The following is a 6,372-nucleotide window of genomic DNA, read 5'->3' as shown; positions in this document are numbered from 1 at the left end:
AGACATGTTAACAGTTTCCCATGCACCCCTAGTTATGTGTGCTCTGAAAAACTTCAGTCACTCTTTACTGTTGCACTGCATTTTGGAGTTGGTATCACCCCCTCAGTAGCCTATCAACAGAATAATGGGAAGGTAATTAGATAATAGCTCCCTGACACCTGCATTGCTACAAATGCACCATACATATGAGAGCAGCACTCAGTAGTAAAAATCCAAGTCTGACTAACCCAATTTGCAACTCCATCAGTTTCATCAGCCTATCTGAAAGCAATTCCATTGTGAAGTGTTGGCTCTTTCTGAAAGCATAGTATCAGACACAATGGCATGTGAATGCTGCCTACACACCAATATTGCAACTAAAACAAATACATTTATTGGTTCAAGAATACAATTGTAAGTGGTAGTATGAATTATTTGCAATTTGCACAGTGTAGTTTAGTAATAAAAACTATACAGGTATGGGACCTGCTATCCTGAATGTTCAGGGACTGGGGATATCTGGATAATAGATATTTCTGTAATTTGGATCTTCATATATTAAGTCTACTAGAAAATCATGTAAACATTGAATACAGTAAACCGAATATTGTTAGGATTAACTATATCTTAGTTTGGGTCAAGTACAGAGAAAATTTTTTAAAAAATTGGATTATTTGGATAAAATGTAGTCTAAGTTTGTAGTGGAAGACTGCCTTCTCATAATTTGGAGCTTTCTGGATAACGAGTTTCCAGATAATGGATCCCATACCTGTACTATAAAAATAATGAAAGAATCCTTTTAATTTTTTTACTATTGCAGCATTAAAAACTGATTTTGAAAAATAAGACATTAGAAATATATTTCAATGGTGAAAAAGTGCTTAAAAGACCCTTTTAGCAATGTTGCCTTCATTTCGTTTTGATTTCCTTTAACCCTTCAATTGCTTTACAGGAATACAAAGATTGTATTGTCATATATGCTGTTGAATTCTTTACACAGTATTTACATGAACGTTTCTACTAAGAGTGAAACCTATGTAAGTGACTACAGTTTGTTTAAGTTTTGCATGTATACAAATAATGGGCTTAGGTATGGATACAATCCTCAATATATATCCAGAAGAGCTGGATAGAATACCAGTAACAGTCTGTTGCAGGGGATCCACAACAGCTGCCTTGAGACCCTGGGATACAGCCGATTAAAGCTGCCTATGAATCTCTATGGTTTTAACCTTGGCATGGTAGTTTTTTTTGTTTTACTGATGCTGGAGGCTATTGCTGGAACATTCACAAATGTATTTACTGTAACGATTCTTCTGCTTGGATATTTTAAAAAACAGAACATGGGCGACAGTGATAAAATATTACTCGCTCTCAGCATCACCAGTATTTATTCTCCCCTCGTCTCTTCTGCTGCATTCTTTATATCTTTTATGTGGCCCCCGATATACAATGAGATGTATGCTATGTTTGGTATCTTTATGCTGACCATTTTTGGCACAATTTCAATGTTTTGGCTTACAGCCTGCCTTTGTGTCTTCTACTTCATAAAAATTGTCAATTTCAGCAGCGGGATCCTTCTGTGGGCTAAGATTAAGATCAGCACCTTCGTTCCATGGTTGATATTCTTCTCGGAACTGGTCTCCTTGTGCTGGACTTTCTTTACCATGTTGCCCTTAGTCACTGAGGAACAATCTTCAGCAAACATCTCCTCTTTCTATTCAGTCAACACAACGTCAGCAACAAATGCCACTGTCTTTGAACTGATATGCACTGCTGTTTCTTTACCTCTACTGACCATCATAACCATTACTCTATCCACTACTGGGTCACTTTATTTACACCGGCGAAGAATGGAAAAAAACATGGGTGCATCTAGCAGTCTGATGCACATCAAAATGCTGTTTGGATGATGCTTCTATACACAATCGTGTTTGTGGTACAGATTTTTCATTTAAGCAGTATCTTTGTCCCACTAAGCTTTGGATATTGTCTGAGTTACATTATCTTATTTAGCTTTCCATTAGCACAATCTGTCCTTCTAATTGAAGGTTACCCTAAACTGAAGGATAAGCTGAAGCAAATAAGCCTTGTTTGCAGCACAACTGATGCCTAGTTCTGACAAAGTAAAAACGATTCAAGGAACCAAAGAAAATCTCCAAATCACCTAAATTTTAAAAAGGAAACTGTGGCATTGCCTTGATGATATTGCCCAGAGACAAAAACATTATTGGGTCAAAAATTTCAACAAAGATCATCCAAGAGAGATTTTATCTGAAAAAACAAAAGAAAAAGAATGACCCATATAAATTGCACCGTCCCATTACAATGTCTGTACCCCTTGACTTAGAAAAATAAAACGTAACCTTTAATGATAGCTTAAAAGCTCGACATTAGTCCAGAAAGAAAACCATAAAATATAATAAATTAGATGGGGAATCCTATAGGGTCTAAACACTGTGTTAAACCCAAATGGGGCAAACTATGGTGGTGAGTGCAAAGATTTGAGAAACGGACCCGAATTTATACTTCACCAAACCAACTACCAACACCTCTGAGTTCCCTACAGGTGCGCAGGATATCGTCCAAGATACGTTTTGAGTTTTGACACCCTGCTTGCACAATCTACAGTTCAGCAACACCTCCCCACCACCTATGAGTTTCCCCCAGATAGAGGATGATTTAGAGAACAATTATACAAGAGTGCTGTCTCCCTACCTAATAAATCTAAAACACTATGCACCTGTTGAGCATTTCACCCCGTACTGTAGGAGCTTTATTAAAGATTTTTTTTCTCCCAATGGTGGAAGGTGCTCCCAATCTACTGTTTTTTACATGAGATTTTATCTGAAGAAATGTTTGAAATTCAATACTGCAGTCTAGAAAAGATGTTTTCATTCTAGGATTAAAGAGCGGGTGTTGGGTTTGGAATGTCTAGGAACACATTGTTGCCCAACAGCATGAAATGAACTGGAAACAAAAAACTCTATGGTCAATATAGGGTGTATGGTCAATATAGAGTGAGCCTGGGTATTGTTTGTAATGAAATGATGCAGTTTAATAAAATCATTATTGATTTTAGCAGTGATCATTGGCAAGTAAGAACGTGCATGAGCAGCAGCTTGATCCCGAGATTGATGGAAGGAACAATAAACCAATAATAAGAATTTGAATTAAATTTACCAACTGTACAGGCTACAACATAAATGAACAGAACCCTAATGCCAATTCATATTCTCCCACTAAGGCTTATGTAAATGGTTGCCTAATTATTTACAGAAATCACCATGGATAAGAATATTTCCGGGACCAAAACATACTGTTTAAGCTCAGTTCTCATTAGCAAATACAGATGTTTTTTTAAAAAATTCTAAAACCTAAAAAAAAAACTATCTTGTGTTTTTTTGGGGTTTTTTTTCTCTAATTTGCTATTCCTTATAAGAGAACAATACCTTGTAACTAAGTAGCTTAGTACAAATCTATGGTTAAAGGGGATGTTCACCGTTACATTATTTAGTATGTTATTATAAGTATTTGTCTATCATTTATTTTGTATGTTTTTTTTTTTTGTTTTATTTACCATCCTATCTTGCCTATCTAGTTGTAAGGGTCACTGGCCTTGGCAGTCAAGAAACAAATCAACTGTGTAGGTTAATGTTTGTAGTTAATGTCATATTTAATTAATTATCGTTCACTTTTTGACCTTTTCCTATTCATCTTCCATTGTGACGCCCAAAGTACTACCAAGTTGTTGGAGTAGTTCAATCCTAACAATAAGATGTTAATTCCATTGATAGCTTGCCCATCAGTTCCCAGTGGAGAATGGTAATGGATCTGGAAGGAGGAATAAATTGAGAGCATTTCCTTGCATGTATCACAAAACATAACATAAGATTGATACTGATTTGGATACAGTTTGTAGCAAACAAATAATTGCAGCAAAAAAATAATTCTTAGTGCAAATCTCCAAGTTTGACCGTTCACAAACAGCGGCAAATGAAAATTTTTACTAAGTTTTACCGCAAAGACTCAATTGGGTAAAAACAATTGTTGCTCATACAAAAAATGTTGTCGCCTATAGACTAAAATGTGTTCTGATGAATCTTCACCATTTCGCGAATTTTTCGACAAAGCAAAACTGGTAAGATTCGCCCGTCACTATTCATGAAGAGATACACAGAGCATTTGAAGCCAGTCTTTTCCCTTTTGTACTATTCAGTGGATCTTATACCATTGTTAGTACACAGGACATTGGAGATGGTCTGTTTCAAGTTTGGGGACATAGCAAGAATGGCACCCTAAATCTAAAAACATTCAGGTTGGTATCTTTGGAGCTGGACAAGAATATTTTTTTTTTCTAACATAAGAACAATGGAGGTTGTTTTTAATTATTTCGTAAGATAAACTGGAAATCACTTTATGTAAATACAGGACATGAAATGCCAAAAAACAGGAAACCGATTTGGGAGGTTTTAGCCACAAAAAGTAGCTGCTACTAGTAGCCTTTGGAGCTACTAGCAGCAGCTATTTTTTGTGGCTACAAAATACCCTGCCATAGACAATACAAGTATGGGACCTGTTATCCAGAATGCTCAGGACCTGGGGTTTTCCAGACTATGGATCTTTCTGTAATTTATATCTTCATACCTTGGGGCAAAGTCACTAAAGCATGAAGCGCCTAACGCTAGCGCAAATTTGCCAGCGTGACGTCATTTTGTTACTTCGCCGTAAATTCACTAGCCAAGTAGACATACTCTAGCGCTACTCCGCACCCTAACATCAGGCAAAGTTGCGCTACGGCGAAGGGACATAACTACGCTAATTCACTAACTTGTGGATTTTACTGAACGTTACCTCTTGCACCAGACTTGCCTTCGCCACCTTAGAGCAGGCGCACTGCAATAGAGTAAAAAAACACTGGAGTCTTTTACTTTTTTAAGGGTGATAGGCTGAAAAAGATCGAAATTTTTTTTGGGGGGGTACCCTCCTTCCCCCCTACATTTCCTAACATTTGGCACCTAAACTATACAGTGGGCTCATGTATATATTTTATTTTATGAAGGTTTCTCAGGCTTTTGTAATGTAATGTATTTGTTGCTACATATACGTCCATTGTACTTTAACTTGGCGCCAAATGCAAATTAGGCATCGCTAGCGTAACTTCGCTTTGCTTGACGAATTAACGTTAGTGCAACTTTGCTACCTTTCACCTCCCTGAGCGCAACTTCGGATTTTAGTGAATTAGCGGCGCCCTGGCGAAACTTCACCTGGCGAAGTGCAGCGAAGCCAACACTGGCGCAATTTCAAGGTAAGTAAATGTGCCCCCTTAAGTCTACTAGTATATCATGTTAACGTTAAATAAACCCAATAATCTGGTGTAGCTTCCAATTTGGATTAATTATATTTGCGTTTGGATCAAGTACAATTGTATAAAATTGCAACAAAATCAGCACTGACTTGCTTAGAAACATATGTAACTTACACACCTAGCAATGACAGTAGGATCATTCCACAGCCTGCATGAAATTTAGAGAATCCTGCACGATTAAGAGCTCTAAATACCAAAAAAAAAATGAAAACGTTATTTTTTCATGATAAAGGGATTTATACCCGAAAAAATATTTTACGTTATGCACAAAAACTCATTTGGAAAGGTTCAAGCTCATACAAATAGTCGCGGGAGTCACGTCAGCTGCTGAATAATGATTTTTTTATGGAGTAAATACACAAAATAATACATTGACCCCCCCCAAAAAAAATAATATATTTCTGGAAAGTACAAGTGCTGTCTCCCATAGACTCCCTTATAATCCGATAATTCAAATTTTTGAAAATTGTTTCCTTTTTTTCTCTGTAATAATAAATTTGTAGTTTGTACTTGATCCCAACTAAGATATAATTAATCCTTATTGGAAGCAAAACCAGCCTATTGGGTTTATTTCATGTTTACATTATTTTCTAGTAGACTTAAGGTCTGAAGATCCAAATTACGGAAAGATCCATTATCCATAAAAATCCAGGTCCCGAGCACCTCGATCCCCCCCCCCCCATATGCACAGTTGAAGTCTCTGCAGTAGTGATGGGCGAATTTGGGGCATTTTGCTTCACCGAAAAATTTGCAAATTTTCTGTGAAATGGCGAAAAATTTGTGAAACTGCGCCAGCGTCTATTTTTTTTTTTATGGTGGCGAATTTTCGCTGGCGAATTTTTGTGAATTTATTCACCGGTGGCGAATCACCGCGAATTTGCACCTGGCGAATAAATTCACCCATCACTACTTTGCAGCACTCCCCCTCCCTCTCACAAACTTGTACAGTTTCTCTTCAGTACCTGAATGCTGCTCAAATTCCCCAGCACAGCCAGGGCCGGATTTACATAGTGGGGGCCCCTAGG

The 6,372-nt window shown here is 37.2% G+C and overlaps 1 pseudogene; it reads left to right on the top strand.

Annotated features, from left to right (window-relative positions):
• The first annotated feature begins 1,190 nt into the window (after positions 1-1,190).
• On the top strand, positions 1,191-2,095 carry LOC108702334 (annotated as a pseudogene).
• Positions 2,096-6,372: the final 4,277 nt, after the last annotated feature.

The sequence above is a fragment of the Xenopus laevis genome, chromosome 9_10S, assembly GCF_017654675.1.
Source record: "Xenopus laevis strain J_2021 chromosome 9_10S, Xenopus_laevis_v10.1, whole genome shotgun sequence".
NCBI classification, from domain to species: domain Eukaryota; kingdom Metazoa; phylum Chordata; class Amphibia; order Anura; family Pipidae; genus Xenopus; species Xenopus laevis.
The sequence above is the reverse complement of the archived record's forward strand: the minus strand, read 5'-3'. Positions and strand labels throughout refer to the sequence as shown.